This window comes from Chanodichthys erythropterus, chromosome 3 (assembly GCF_024489055.1).
Source record: "Chanodichthys erythropterus isolate Z2021 chromosome 3, ASM2448905v1, whole genome shotgun sequence".
In the NCBI taxonomy this organism is placed as follows: domain Eukaryota; kingdom Metazoa; phylum Chordata; class Actinopteri; order Cypriniformes; family Xenocyprididae; genus Chanodichthys; species Chanodichthys erythropterus.
Genome location: NC_090223.1, coordinates 57,850,240 through 57,867,657, shown reverse-complemented (window position 1 = coordinate 57,867,657; position 17,418 = coordinate 57,850,240). Strand labels below are relative to the sequence as shown.

At 38.4% G+C, this 17,418-nt stretch overlaps 1 pseudogene; it reads right to left on the bottom strand.

The window, feature by feature from the left end:
• Positions 1-10,819, bottom strand: part of LOC137005036 (uncharacterized) — a 42,965-nt pseudogene extending 32,146 nt beyond the window's left edge.
• Between the last annotated feature and the right edge of the window lie 6,599 nt (positions 10,820-17,418).

Below are 17,418 nucleotides of genomic sequence, written 5' to 3'. Positions count from 1 at the left end.
CTATCATCACGGATCACCTGCACCTGGACTCTATTGTTAGCACTCCCTTTATATGACACTCACTCCCTTCACTCCTTGTCCGTTCTGAATGTTGTGTAATGTGTATGTTGGCATTCCTTGCCCTTGTTTGATTAAAGTGTTATATTATTGTGGAAATCCGCATCTGCCTCATCTCTACACCAGCTACACGTAACAGCTCTCCATTTGCCCATAAATAAATAAAATAAATCGCTATTATTTACCAGTCAGTGGACAAGCATACAGAACAAGATGGCCACCCTGTTAATGTTCTCTTCAGGGCAGTCAGAATCATCACAAACTTTATCTCCTGGGATGAAGGGATGGAGACGGTCTTCTAAGAAGGAACTGACAAAATTATATGCCTTTTGAGGACAGCATAAGCTCACTTTTATGGCGTAGTTTAATTGCCGCCGGGTAGATGAGGAAGGGCTGGAGACCGAGTGCTGTCATCTTCTTCAAGACTGGATTAAAGCTTTTTCTCTTGGTAGTTGAGGCTAGACTAAAGTCAGGAAAAAATAGTAGCGTGACATTTTCCTGCGTGAATTTCACCGGATACACTTGCTGAGCACCCTTCAGGATCGCCGACCTGTCATGACATCTTATTACACGGAAGATGTTTGTGTGTGGCTGAGTTTTTCCTTCCATCCTACACATGATGGGCTTGTCTATCTCGATGTCAGGATTCAGTGAAGGGATGCATTTGGGAAGATTAGCTCTGAGGAAGCTAGCTACGTCAGAGCCCTCAACCCACCAGTCATACGTTATTTCTCCTGCTCCTGTCTTCAATGCCAATCAGTTGTTCCAGCTGATTTCTTAAAGGTCCTGTATGTAGGAATGACACCCAGTGGTCAAAATAGGTATTGCAGTCCAAATTCAAAATATTGTTTGCCCCACCCCCCCCTTCAGTGACACGGGTTGCCAGCTTGAGGACACACAACAAGAGGGAACACAATTGACAATGAAAGCCGATGAGTTGATTTATATGTTTTAATATGCTGTCATTCAGAGATTTTTAGATGGATTCAGAGTTTTTTTAGGTCAGGTAGAATCTGCGATACTCTGACCCAGTTTGTTTGCTGGTTTCCATGGCTGCAATATGCAGTGTTTTCCGCCAACTGGCAAACTGTGATGTCGAAATAGTATTGGATAAACTGGCAGCACACGGTTTCGCACAGACCAAAACAAAGACAGACATTCCGACATGGAACACACATTTCAAAGTAGAATATGTGGCTGTATCATTGTTTTTCTGAGAAACAAGTAGGTGAACTTAACATGTTTCCTAAATATCTGCAAACATATTGGGGTATTTTTATGCTTTATTAAAGTGAAAATCTTACATATAGCACATTTAAGTTTGTGACTGTCCTATCCTCACGTGCAGCTGCTTGAACAGAATCAACCCGGTCATGTGTCTGTTTTGCCGTGTTGGCTAGCTTTTCAACTTCTGCTTTTAGTTCTTTAACAGAACCATTGTTCATTTGTATATCTAAATGTAGATCACGGAGTGCTGGGGTCAGTACAGTCTATCACTTCTCTTACAGTTGAAGCCACAACCGAATCGAGAGTACTTTGTTGCTCTTTGAGCGCTAGCTTGATAGCAGTTAGCAATCGCAGTGTCGAGATTCTCTCTAGAGATGGTTGGATCTTTCAATTTTTTTCTTTATTGCCGATTGTTCCATCTCTTTTCCGATTCCCCTTGACTGCTGGGTAACTCATAGTGGGCTAGATAAAGAGTGGTTCACAGCTCACTAACAGGATTATACTATATCTGACAAAGTGTGTACTTTCACTTGCCGTGCATTCTTGTCTCATGATTTGTGAAGCACCTGGTCAGTTCTCCCTGCTGGAAAAACCAACATAGACCAGCATAATTCCCATGCAATTTATTTTATATTATCTTTACAGTTAAAAAGAATCTGAAAGTCTGATCGATTTGTTTATGATAGTTTAGGCTTTTAATCACATCTTTATACGTAGATGAGAGGTTTTGATCGTTTTGTAAAGGTTTTGCTGTCAATGGGTGATTAGAAGCTGGCTAATTTATAAATGTAAATGTAGCCTACTGTTAATCGGTAACGTAACTTGCAGGAAGCACAAGTTTTCAAAAACGTTTTGATATATATATATTAAAAGATTGTCCATTAAAAGAGGAAGTTCTAATCTTTCTCTTGTTGCTGTTGCTCTTTCTCTTTCTATCTCAGGATGCCCAGCAAGGTTACTAGAGGTTACAGCAGCTCCAATTTGGATCCAGCCTCACTTGTGAAGACTTCAGATGATGGAAACTATAGATGGACTTACAAAACTAACAGATATTATCCTTATATTGTAATCATTGGTCCCGTTTCACAGACAAGGCTTAGATTAAGTCAGGATTAGGTTTTAGTTAAATTAGGACATTTAAGTAGCTTTTTTAAACATGCTTTAGAAAAAAATAAAAAAAACATTAATGACATGTAGAAAACTTAGTTTAGCCGGAGCTCCGTATGTGGCTATGGCGAGTCAAGCAGTTACTGTTATACTCTGTGGTGGGTCCTACCAGTCCGGTCTGAAATAGTCCGAATATAAACACTTATTATTAGTGTACCATAATGATTCAGGGTAAAAAAATGCATTCATGTTGTACATTCTCATTATATCATTTTTGTTTGTATAATTTTTAACACAAAAAAAGTTACGGACAACAGCTTTAATGTTATAAAGCGACGAGAATACTTTTTAAACTACGGTAGTCACGTTGACTATTTTAACCATGTTTTCAACTACCTTTCTGGATGTCAAAAGGTGCAATGACATTGCTGTCTATGTGTGGATCAGAAACCCTTGGATTTCATAAGAAATATCTTAATTTGTGTTCCGAAGATGAACAAAGGTCTTACAGGTGTGAAACGATAAGAGGGTGAGTAATTAATGACAGAAATTTTATTTTTGGGTGAACTAACCCTTTAAGCCTTGTCTGTGAAACAGGGCAAGTGCCTCAAAGGTAAGGTTTACATGACAGTTTTGCTGACAAATAGACAGGGATATCTCCATGGAAGCTTGTCGCCGTCACTAAATAAAAAAATGTAATTGTAGGGCTGCACGATTTATTGCACAATATGGAAAATATCATTGAACTTGAATGCAATTATCACTTAAACACGTTTCTTAGTTTGATTATGAAATCGCAAAGGCTGCGATTTAATTTTTTTTATGCACGGCTTGTCAATGAACTATGGCTACAAATGCTAATCCATCTGAAAGCACTGCGAGTTTAAGTTGCTTATAATGTACATTTGAAAAAGCAACAAGCGTCAAACATCTTTCCAGACATGAGAAGCATTTATTAACATCATGTCCAACAAAAGACAACATTTAATAACATGTCTTTACTCCAAACTCACTTCATAACGAGTTTAGCATCCTTCTGTGAGATGATGTGGCTTCTTACACAGAATAAGGCTGTCGTGTGTTTATCAGTCATGTTTAATCAATTGAAACGTTTCAATCTTCTGTTTATTCAGCTACAGCGATATGATGAGTGTTATGTTATACTCTTCTGCTGCAGGGCATATTTAGAGTCTCTGCGTAAAAGCGCCCTCTGGCTTTCAGATGGAGAGGCATTTACTACTGATCAGAGCCGTACAGCTCTGACAACCTGCGTATTAAACAAACGCAGCCTTTGTCAAATTGCATGCGATTTAATCACGATAAATCGTGCAGCCCTAGGTAATTGCGACTTTCTATCACGCAATTCTGACTTTATATCTCGCAATTCTGACTTTATATCTCGCAATTCTGACTTTATAATTTGCAATTCTGACTTTATACCTCGCAATTCTGACTTTATAACTCGCAATTCTGACTTTATACCTCGCAATTCTGACTTTCTATCTCGCAATTCTGACTTTCTATCTCGCAATTCTGACTTTATAACTCACAATTCTGACTTTATACCTCGCAATTCTGACTTTATAACTCGCAATTATGACTATATCTCACAATTATGACTTTATAACTCGCAATTATGACTTTATAACTCGCAATTATGACTTTATATCTCACAATTATGACTTTATAACTCGCAATTATGACTTTATATCTCGCAATTCTGATTTTATATCTCGCAATTCTGACTTCATATCTCGCAATTCTGGTGGTGACCAGCATACCAGCACCAAAACACAACATATGCTGGTCTTGCTGGTATGACCAGCTATGCTGGTCTATGCTGGTTTTTCCAACAGGGCTTACTGGCCAGGCGCTCTTGTATTGTCATGTTTTTTGTAGCACGCAGTTTGTTTTCACCTGCCGCGTGCTTTTGTGTTTTTTTTTTGGCTTGTGCTGCATAGCACGCAGTCTGTTTCATGGGCTGCGTGCTCTCATGTTGTCTTGTTTTGTGTGAATACGTGGCTTATGGGTTCTCTCATTAACTGTGTGTTCATGTCTCGTTTAGTGCTTCTGTTTTTATGTTTGGTGTGAGCACATGGCTTGTCATGTGTTTCTTTGTGCCATGTTCTCTCATGTCTTTTGTCCCCGCCCATCTTGTTAACTCATTATTGGTTTCTTTGCCCCACCTTTCCTCCCTCGTTACCTGCCTTGTTTGCTCTCCTACTTCTACTTGTGTTTGCAGTCCTGTGCTGGATCATTGTTGTATGTTTCCCTTTCCTGTGGTTCCCTCAAGCCTAGCCAAGTCAAGTCAATGTCAAGTCTTGTTTTAACCCATGGGGTAGTTTTTATTCTGTTTTGTTTTATTTTTTATTATTAATAAAAGCCATTTTTCTGCAATTGAGTCCTCACTTCATAACTAAATGTAAAACTTTAATAACAAGTATATCTTTCTCCTGCAGGCAGTGGGAGAAATTCATATAAAGGCTGTAATTCCAGTCCAGCAGGGGGTGCTGATACCAGCATAACAAGCACTGACCACAAGATAAGTGCGAATGAGTGTTTGGAAGCGTGTATTGTTGGTGTGACACAAATATAGGATTTAACCCTCTGGAGTCTGAGGCTGATTTGGGGCTTGGAGAAGTTTTGACATGCTCTGACATTTGTGCTTTTTTCAGTTGTTCATAAACATATAAATGACAAAAGTGTCATTACACTGTATTCAGCACAAACTAGGCTACAATAATATGTGAGGAACATGTATGTACATGTTTGTGTTTTTGAAGGAATAATGTTTATGCATGGTTATTGAAAAAACAAAAAAACTTAAGTCACTGAAATAAGGCCAAAAAAAAGTATATTAAATCTGTGTTCACAAGACTTTCGGGTATTGGAGGTTGTAGACCAGAGTTTTTGCTTCAGAATTAGGTAAAATTTATGCTGACTACTCTTTCATATAAAACAATAGAGAGATTTAAATTTTGTAAGACACTTTTTGTCAAGAAACACAGTATACGAGGAGGCGTGAATCTGCATAAATAATGATCCATTTACACCTGAGAACACAAAAGAATCACATAATAATGACCTGAAATGACTTGCATATTAATGAGGCCTTTCAGTCAGGTAGGCTGTGAAAAAACCCTCTGTAATCATGTCTCATCATAAACAGCAATACTGTTAAATATTACAATTTAAAATAATAGTATTCTATTATATTCTTTAAAATATAATGTATTTCTGTGATGCAAAGTGTCTGAACAATTATGTTACCTCTATGGCATTTCATATAGGCTTTTAGCTTAAAAGCATGCACATTTGGAGAAATATTGATGGATTCTTATATATTTAAGTCAAATTTCTATACTTAGAATTAATATTTATTGTCATCACTTTGAGTGCTGGATACTGTGTTTTTGATTCATACTTGTAGCCGAAGGGCGCTCTCTGTGCACATTTAGTCCACAAATTATTCTAATGAAGAAGAGGACATTTCAGGAATGGTGTTTTTAATTCATACTTGCAGCCGGAGGGCGCTCTGTACACCTTTAGGCCACAAATTCATATAAAGAAGAAAAGGAACTAGGAACTAACTGCATGTCTTCTAGAGATCGCTAACCATGGCTTTACCATCCAAATAAACACTTTTCAAGAAAATAAATACACGATTGAGACGATGAATGCATGTATTACCTCTGAATTTGCCTCTGAATAGCGCTGGCTCCGTGGGCGTGGTCGCATTAGCGGGTAATGAGCTGAATCACAGACTTCTGACATGGCTCTCTTTTCATACGGATTACATAAACACAGAATGTTTGTTTTCGATTTCGAAATGAAATGTTTTCATTTTGTTGTCATTTTTTTTGTCATTAGTATTCATAAGTTACAGTTCATTTTCTGAGAACTATCAGATTGGACTTCGTTCAGAGGGAGACGGGAGATCACGCATCATGTTAGTTTTCTTTATTTTACAAAAAGCACAACATTGTGTTTTTACTTTGAGTGTACACAAATAAAAGAAGACATTCTATAGTTTCAATTGATATATTACTTATGTCTCTATGACAAGAAATGACGGAGTAATTTAAGTCTGTTTTGCTGCAATGTGAAAAAAATCCTACAAAACGCGCCGGCGCGTTTTCAGACCTCAGGGAGTTAACATTTGAGTTTGTTTTATTTCTTTTCAAAGAAATAAATTTACTTGAGCACCTCATTTGTACAAGTCAAGACAGATCAGTAACAAAGAGTACAAGAGTATCAACAAAAACAAAGGGTTTTTACCAGTATAATGCCTTGACGAAACCAAATAATTCGTCATAGTGACACCTACTGATCAACCATTATAATCAATTTTATCAGGGTGTGAAAAGTTTTCATTAAAGCTTTTAGACCAGAGGTCTTCAACCCTGCTCCTGGGGACCTACTGTCCTGCAGAGTTTAGCTCCAACCCTAATCAAACACACCTGAACCAGCTAATCAAGCTCTTCTGGATCACTTGAAAATCACAGGCAGGTGTGCTGAAGCAGGTTGTAAATAAATTTTGCAGGACAGTGGGTCCCCAGGAGCAGGGTTGAAGACCTGTGTTTTAGACCATTGTAAACTATTTGTGAAACTACCACTAGGGACACTCTGTTCTATTCTATTTATTTGTATAAGATTGCTTTGTATAAGGCCAGAAACACACCAAGCTGATGCTGACGAACTGGTGGCGACGATGGTCGGCAGCATCTGGGTCCAAAGTTGCCCTGACACACCAAACCGAAGCTTGACACCTGACGGCCAAGTAGCATGTCTGTTCTGTGCCTGTGTAAGAATAAATGCCTTTCTGTCCCAGCAGAACTCCAATGCCAATTCAACTTTGGCCGAAAAAAACCTGACGAGGACCAACTTCAGCGGAACACACTGAGAAAACGGTGGGCCAACTAACAAAAACTGTCCGACGGCCAACCGTTGGCTTGGTGTTTTCCGGGCTTGAAATGCTTAGCCCTGAAGTTGCTGCTTGCTGTTATATATTTTTTCGTTTCCATGGACAGACATTGATTGTTATTATACCCTTTGATGCGCAAGCTATGAAAACCCCTTCTAATGCGCTACATGGGTCAAAAATGACCCGTATTCATTTCCTATGTAATTTCAATCATGGTTGAGTGTTTCTTTGCTTTGATTGTCAAAAATCATTATGTTCATTTTTTCTTTCTTACATTATAAACAAACACAGTTTTAGTATGTCTACATCAATTTTACACACATGGGTCAAAAATGACCCGTATTCATTTCCTACGTTATTTCAATCATGAATGAGTGTTTCTTCACTGAATCTTTGAAAGAAATGTAATTTGTCATTTATTTATTCCAGGTATTCCTTAAATATCTTGTTTTTGATTTTCACAAATCATAGCTTTTGTATTTCTACATCAATTTTACACACATGGGTCAAAAATGACCCATTTTAGAAACCATTGCAAATTTTCGCAAGTAGGAACATATTTACTGCAGACAACTCAACATGGCTGCTTTTGTATATTTGATGGATGAAAGTCATATTATATTTCATAGGCTATATATTGTATTTCATAATCTTTATTTTTTTGTCATAAACCAATGCTACTGGTCACCTTTTACATCTATCAGTGTTCCTAAAAAGTAACAGTTTTGAACAAGGTGAACAAGGTTTCCAACAGTGAAAATATATATTAAGTGTATTTAAATTTGAATCTTTGAATATTCTTGTGCTTTTGATTTTCTTTATCTAGAGTGTTAGTGGCTGGTTCTCAACAGAACTGAGGTGGATGATGACATCACTGTAAAAAAAGTTGAAAGTATACTTTGCGAACAGTCGAACACAATTTAAATGTGTATGTGAAGGTTGCACATACACAGTTACAGAAATCTGGTGGAAATTATAAAAAGTTACAAAAATCTGTATGCTGACCCTCACATACGCATAAAACATGAAGTATACTTTGGCCTTTAGAAAGATAATGACACACAAAAAAAAAAATCATTCAAAAAGAAAGGAAAAATTTAAATAAGGATTTGTTTATTGAGTAATACCTGGAATAATGAATAATGAAATTAATTTATTGTAATATATCGATATAGAAAATAACTAATTCAGGTCACTTTAGACCCATGTTGTATATGTCCAAAACTGTTACTTTTCAGGAACACTGACAGATTTTAAGGGTGACCAATCAAAAGGGTTAATGATAATGAACATGCAAAATATTGGGTAACACTTTATTGTAAGTATACAGTAATAAAGTACTTACAAATATTTTGCAAACTAGTTTATAGTTTATAAATAATAAAAACAATCCAAGGCACTCAAGTGTTATTGGAAAAATATAAAAAGCCTTTATTTCATCATGGCTGAAGTATTTAAATGCAGGTGACAAGTACTGCACACCTATGGCTAATGAGCCTTCGTCAGGGTATTATTTTGAATTTTCTCTCTTCTGCTTGTCCTGTGCAGTGTGAACAGGTGATAAAATAACTAATTAATTGGTACTTATAAGAACCCAGAACATGTTTGTTGTTCACACCCTAAGCAATGTAGGCGTACAGTACTTGTCACCTGTTTATAAATATTTAAGCCATGATGAAAAAGGCATTTTATATTTTTTCAATATAAAATATAATTGCCTTGGACTGTTATTTTTTTACGAATTGAATCATCCCCTATATCCAAAGAGCACTGAGATAAGGAACTCACACCCCACACAACACTTTTTTTGCCTTCTTTATTAGTTAATAGTCAATTCATAGTTAATATGGTCTCTACATTGTTGATATATAAATAGACTATATACAGATGGTGAGTTCTCCATTCATTTTCAATTTGATTAACCAAATTATTGTTGTTTAATTAGCTCATATGTAAAAAGTTAATAGTTTTCATTTTAGATGTAGGAGATTCCCCGCCTGTGGAGAGTCCCCGTAAATATTAACTTATTAACAATATATAGACTACAAACTATGAATAAACTATAGTTGATAATTTGTAAATATACTTATTATAACATGTTACCCAATGTGGTTATTGTGGGCATCTCAAAAGAAATAATTCTACTGTGAATAATTCTTGATACCTTATTACAAATTGTTTAGAATTTTGGAATACATTTAGATAAAATGCATGTTAAATTTATTAACACTGCTTATGAGCTGCATAATATTATGTCCCTGCTCAAACATTCCACAACCTGATAAACGCTGATTGAACATGTTCAGTTGATGAAAACAAACCAATGTCAACAGGGGCAACACAATGATCCAACCAAACCCAACAAATGTGTCTGTTGGTGTTGGTCAGTATCTGCCAGTGCAGTGTGAGAGAATATGACTGTTGTACCTTGTTGTACTGTGTGCTTCTCCGTCTCTCTCTCTGAGGCTTTTTGTTGTGCTGTGTGGAAAGAGAAATGGATAGAGAATATATCCACAAGTTTCCTACGCCCCATGAGGCCTTGCGTAAAAAGTGGGAAATACATTTTATGTAAAAAGAAAAAGAAAATACATTTTAAATAACATACCACCCACCCACACCACACCTAAACTAACCGATAGTGTTAAAAAAGCAAATGTGACATAAAAATGCAATCGTAACTATGCTCTATTATAGCTTTTGTCTTTGAGCTTCTTTTTTGTCATAACTCATCTTTCATGGGATTCATACTCGGACTCTCCGCATCCCAAGTACAATTCTGAACCATCTGAGCTACCGAGCAAGCTTTCTATACCTAAAAAGCGAAACAAATGGAGCTGGTTAAGTGATGCAAAGTCCAAAGTGCATTCGTTTACAAATCATGCACCATGGTAAAAAGTGGCTTGAGATCATAACATAATATTGTGCAAGGAGCTATGAAAACAAGTCTTTATTAATCCATAATCTGACCCTGTAATCTTAACTGTAAATGAAAAGGATTAAAACTGCTTGCTGCCTTACAGCCTCTAGTGTTCATTTCTGTTTGAAACTGCAGTGATATGTGTGTATTTGTACGCATTTTGATAAAAATGTCCCCACAGGTATGTTTTTCCAAAGACCCTGTGGTGCATGTAACTAAAGCATGGCTGTCCATGAGCTATATACCCATAAAACAAAATTCTTTAGTTGTGTCTCAGTGGACACTGTTATATTAATACCGTTTCCTGCAGAGTTGTAGATGATGGTCACTGGGCCTGCGATGGTGTTTCCAGTGAGTACAGGAGCATTTACAGTTGCTCCTGTTTCAGCATTCACATCAACACTGACGCCACTGTGAGGGCTGCTGCTCATCTGGACTAAAATAGAGACATTTATGACATTTCTTAAATGACAATTTTAATATTATCATACACTGATATTCTTTACTTTATTACCTTCCTTATTACCTTTCAGCTTTTCTTCTTCCTGCTCATCTAGTGTGTCATAAAGCTGTTCAGCAGATGCCATTGTCTTTCATTGACTCACTGCTGTTGGACATGAAGAAAAACCTTTACAATAAGTCCATGATTACCAGGCACTTTGTTACATTCACACCTTCCCGGACTCCAGTTCCCAGCATCCTCCTGTTCTCCACACCTGTCTGCACTTCCCTCATCAGTCTTCCCGCCATCTCCCCGGATTCCCAGCACCTGTTGTCCTCGTCAGCACTCCCTTTAAGTTGGGCTGCGTCTGAAAACCTAGGTAGCTGTCTTGCTGCCTCGCTATCTTATAAAAGAATGACTTGTACGGCAGCATTTGTGCATGAAGGCACCTCATGAAATTGATTTCGGACAGAATTCTGAGGCAGCGTAACAGTTTAATGATCTACAGCAATATAGCGCGAGCTTTGGTGAGAACTAAACAAATATTTAATTACTACAGTAGTAATTTCTTGATAGAAATGATATCAAAATTGAAATATGTTGATCAAAATCGTACATTTATACACAAACTGAGCAGCAAACGCAACTTTCGGACGCCATCTTTATTTTTCTAGCTCAACTGTCACAGAATGGAAAGCACAGGATTGTGGGATATCAAAGGCAGCTAAGGATACATCCATGCTTCCTTCAAAAATCAATCTGAGGAAGGTATCTCATGAGAGAGGAAGTGAAGCTGACATTGGATTCGGACGTGCCTTGATGCCTTACTACCTTGAAATGTGTCCTCAGAAGGCAGCATTTTCCAGTTTTCGGACGCAGCCTTGGACTCACTCCCTGCACTCCTCAGCTGAGTCCCAATTCAGGGGCCGCGCACTTCTAAGTGCATGAAAGGGGTGGGGATTTGGAGAGGAGGGTTGCCAGGTCTGCGCAACAAAAACATCCCAAAAGTAGTGTAATCACAGCACAAGTGTAAAAGTATCCCAATCTCAGACTTGGCAACAATGAGCCGACCGAGCGTCCTTACATGGATAGCGGCTGTGTGACAGTTGACGTGTGTGTGTGTGTGTGCATTTTAAAGCTTTACGACTTTCTATTGGGTTTTGACACACTATTTTGGACACTGGATCAAAATATGTATGGTTAAACTATGTAATGTTAGTTTTATTTACATATTGGTGAAAATACACTATATAACACTTTATGAAAGAAACATTACAAATGTTTAGTCCCAGAGTAAAATTCATGTTTCAGTTGTTTTAACTAAAAGAAACTTACACTGACATATCTTAAAATTTACCTGCTATGCATGACTATTTGTAACAGGCAGGAATTTTAAAGCTATGACGATCAAGAAAAAATCTGAATGGGCCATAGATCTGTTTGTATGTTCAAATATTATGGCAGCTGTCGATTGAATCAGCCCTGCAAACCTGCAAGTCTCTGAAGCCCAGCAGCTCCACCAGCGTCTCCCTGCTCAGCTGAATGAACGTGTACATAAATATGCTTTGTTCTGTTTTATGTACTGTTAAGTGAAAATGTTATGTTGTTTTTCTGATGTTAAACCTTTGTTCTGTTGTAAATAGTTGTAAAAGGTACTTTGTGTAGCTATAGAACAATGTATTTTAATGTAAAAACATTTAATTTACATGATGAAAAAATCATTGTATATGTTGTATATGTTTAATGTTTGATGTAAAATTATAAGTTGCATAAAAGAAATAAAATGAACAGAAAAATTATTTTATTTACACTCGTGAACATGCGTAAAAAGACAGAAACAGAAATTATAGTAACAGAAATTACTCCTGCTCATTTACAAATAAAATACATTACAAATATAATGTACAACGTATGCATTTCATTTTTAACTTACATCACAAAAATAAGCTGAAAATTAGGCTGATTCATTGGCAAAGTGACATTTAAATAATATTTATATCGACACATTTTAATGTACCCATTTTACGCACTATTCTGTTCTTGATAAAAGTGGGGGGAAAGCGGCCTTTGAAGTGCGATTCACCGCGGCGCGAGGAGGGCTGACGTAATTCGAGAGCGACTTCAAGTGCATCCTGTCCCCGTGGAATGAAGCTCCAATCTCAAGACACTTTGCGGTCTACACTATTCCACAATTCATTGACAGGAGTACTGTGTGAATTCACATAAATGTAAGATATGCCCCGTGTTCACCAGTATCTAAATCAAACTGTAATATCCGTGATGTCCAAAAACCTCAGTTTTTCATAAATACAATATTTGTCTCTGAGATGGAGTGCAGTTGAATAAAATCCTAAAGAGCTATACTTTAAATTTATACTTAAATACAGCTTAAATACAGAGTAAATGTATAAATATTAATGTATTTTCACAGTTAACGTGTCATTTAACATAAAAAAACAAACAAGGTTAACTAGTTGCAGATGATATAAAACTAACTAAGTTTAACCATACATATTTTGGTACAGTGTCCCGTCGTGAAGCATGTCAAAACCCAATAGAAAGTCATAAAACTTTAAAATGCACACACAAACATCAACTGTCAGCTGCTGTCACACAGCCGCTAGCCATGTAAGGACGTTCGGCTCATTGTTGCCACGTCTGGGATTGGGATACTTTTACACTTGTGCTGTGATACACTACTTTTGGGATGGTTTTGTTGTGCAGACCTGGCAACCCTCCTCTCCAAAACCCCACCTCTTTCATGCACTTCGAAGTGCGCGGCCCCTGAATTGGGACACAGCTCTTGTCTGTTATATTGTTTGTATTAGTGTGTAAAGCTGTGATTCTACTCCTTTATGTGATTAAAGCCCATACATTGTGGATTTCCGTGTTTCGCCTCATCTCTTCAGCTGCACACGTAACAGAATAACAGACCAATACCGCTGGAATTCCACAAAGAAAACATGGGCTTATTCTTCGTCTTCGAGATCCCGGTGTCTCCCGTACCTCCAAAGCCATCTACAGTGTCGAATCGCCTCTGCGGGTTCCGGCAGGACGGTCGTTCGCCAGAGAGGTAAGTGGAGGAATTTGTCGAGCTTGCTTATTTGGGGAATTGGCCAGATGCATGTTTTCTGGCGGGGCTGGATGAGGACATGATTTGTTTTAAAGAACCTGCCTGTTATTTTTCCCTAGTCGATGCAATAAATCTGATTTTGTTTCTAAATTGTTCAGAGATTGTTATTAAGGAGGTTCTTGATAAATCGTGTGATCCTCGTCCAGTCTCCCCAGAAACACCGGCAGCCTGACCAGTTCGCCAATCTCCACTTTCCTCCACCTACCCTTCCAGTGGGCATTCCCTTGGTGTCCTGCCGGACCCAAAAACCCCAATGGCCGATGAAAGATCTCGGAGGCGGAGAACATTGGGAACTGGGGCTGTTCAGAGACAGCAGACACTGGAGACTGGGGTTGCTTGGTGGCCTTCTTTTTCCTCTTAGGCCATCTGGGCCCAGCAGAGGAAAAAGAAGGCCACCAAGCAACCCCAGTCTCCAGTGTCTGCTGTCTCTGAACAGCCCCAGTCCCCAATGTTCTCCGCCTCCGAGCCCGTAGGCTTTCTAATTGAGTATGAGGGGATGGACTGGACCCCACTTCCAGACCCCTCTCCAACCCTCCACGAGCCAACTCCAGGTTTCCACGAGCCCGCTCTAGTACCAGTGGAGCTATTAATTGATTATGAGGGCATGTCATGGACTCCATCTCCAGAACCCTCTCCACATCTCCACGAATCCGCTCCATGTTTCCACGGGCCCGCACCAGCCTTCTACGAGCCCGCTCCAGGCCTCCACGTGTCCGCTCCATGCACCGCCGAGCCCGCTCCATGGATCACCAAGCCCACCCAAGTTTTCCATGTGCCCACACCAGCCCACGGGACCACACCATGCCACGAGCCCTTCCAGGCACCCCTGAGTCTCCCGAAGATTTTTTTTTTTGGGGGGGAAGGGTACCCATGGGTGGGCAAGAAGTGGGTGGGATTGGAGACCTGCCATGGCCGCACACGGCCTCTGACCCGCCATGGCCGCCCACGGCTCCTGACCCGCCACGGCTGCCCCGAGACTCCTGACGCGCTGTGACGGCCCGAGGTCCTAGACCCGCCCTGGTGACCTCCGCACCTATCTGCACCCCCCATACCTGCCTGTAGGTCTCCAGGGCACCCATAACGTTACATTCACACCTTCCCAGACTCCAGTTCCCGGCATCCTCCTGTTCTCCACACCTGTCTGCACTTCCCTCATCTCCCCGGATTCCCAGCACCTGTTGTCCTCGTCAGCACTACCTTTAAGTTGGACTCACTCCCTGCACTCCTTGTTTGTTATATTGTTTTTATTAGTGTGTAAAGGTGTGATTCTACTCCTTTATGTGATTAAAGCCCATACATTGTGGATTTCCGTGTTTCGGCCTCATCTCTTCAGGTGCATACGTAACACACTTAAAAAAAAAAAAAATTCTTTATTCAAATAGTCAGTGAAAGCAGGTGCTGAACATTTAGAGACATACTATCATATTGCAACGAGATGATATGTTGTGGCCACGATAAAACGAAATATATCCCCTCCTGGTCACTGTAATAATGTTATAGATAGCGAAGTGCTAGAATGGTTACTAACATAATTCTTTTGAATGAATTTTATATGAAACGTATACTACTAAAAAGAGACGAGTTGTTGTGGAAAAGAGAGAGGAAGGGAGAGAAAGGTGAGGAGAGTCAAATAGGGGGGAAAAGAGAGGGTTGCAGGTGTGTTTCACTCCTTCCCTTGCAGCTTGCCATGAGTGGGTGTTTCTGGCAACTGCATAGTATGGGTTCTCTCAATCTTCTACAAAAGATTAAGTCACTTCATGGTGGACTGGCTCCCTGCAAGTATAGTATTCACATTGTAAAACTGATCCTAAATGTCTACAATTTAAGCAATTTCGGTAACATTTTATTTTAGGGTCTTTTAACTAGTTGCTTAATAGCTTGCATATTACTAGAATATTGGCTGTTTATTAGTACTTATTGAGAACATATCAATGCCTTATTCCACATGACCATATTCTACATTCTTAATCTTACCCAATACCTAAACTTAACAACAACCTTACTAACTATTAAACCCTTAAGTGCATACCTCGGGTCTTTAGCGACCCGGGACATCATTTAAAACCCTCCTCCTCATTAATATTTTAAAGTTAGACATCAACCTTCTTGGTATTCCACAATCAATTCATTATAAAGAATATAACAAGAAAAAAATCATAAAATGATGAAATAATGCCTATTTTTGTATTCCTTTGGGGGGGGGGGGGGGGGGGGGGTAAAAATTGTATAGTGTATCAGTGTACGTATATTTATTCTGCACAAACATAATTGAATCTTTGACGATGGAATAAGTGCAATTCACCTTTATTCCACAAGGTGGCAATGTCTGAAACACAATGATGAAGTGAGATTCATCCAGACAGAATAAGCAAAACATGAAATGGCTCAGCGATTTACTGCAGAGCAAGTATTGAAAGCAATCAAATATGACTGTCACTGGATGGATCTGGTGAAGCTGTTAGCGATCTAAATATTGATTTTGAAGATGTTGAAAATTATATCGTTTTGGGAATATGTTTGAGATCGCGAATGGGCTCATATTTGCAACCTCAAACATAAAAATAGCCTATTATTTGCTGAATGTACTGGGAAATGAGCTCTGACAAGGACAGTGATGATGGCATAAAACATTTGCTCAAACTGAACCCTTCCAAGCTCCAAAAGGTAACAAAATATGATTTATTTTTATTCTTCTGTAATTCTAAGTCTAATATCAGAGAAGTTTTATATTATTGAAAAAAGGCAGAAATCCTTCCGTGTTAGATTTAGATCCGGGTCGATAAAGACCCGAATATGTAAGAAATATTGGCGAAACATTCATGCATTTTAAGGGTTAATAAGCAGTAAATTAGGACCTTACTGAAGTAAGAGACATAGTAAATAGTGAATATGTGTTCCCTATACTAAAGTGTTACCACAATTTCAACTGTAAAACTCATAAAGCAGGTGAGTAAATTAGGACTCTACTCACTCCTGTTACTTTTACTCACTCCTGTTATTTTTAATATGAGTAACAGGACTGCAAGTAACAGGATTGAGTAAGCAAAAAAATTATCAAATACATGGAGTACATGCTAATAGCATGAAGATGCAAATTCTAGTGACTTACCTAAAGTGGATTTTTTTATAAACAAATAACATCTAAGAAATTATTCAAGTAAAAGGACAGTACACTGAGTTTGACCTTCTCAGTCATAGTTAATATTTCATCAAATATACAGAAATTAAAATGAGAGGACTTACTTTTGGTGTTCTCATGGCTGCATAAGATCCAGATCATGCAACTTCCTGTTGAAAATGTGTCTTATGGCATGTTCCAAGTTTTTTTAGAGGGGGTAATGTGTGAAGGACTGAGTGAAAACCTGGGAGTCACAACAATGCAAAAAATTAATGATTAATTTTATTATTAAGCAAAGTGCCTTAAACATTAATCTAACTGAACACACACACACACACACACGCGCACACACACACACACACACACACACAGACAAATGCTATTTTGTGTGTGTGTGTGTGTGTATGTATGTTCAGTTAGATTAATGTTTAGGACACTTTGCTTAATAATAAAAATGTATTTTAGAGTTAATTGTCACATATTTATACATACA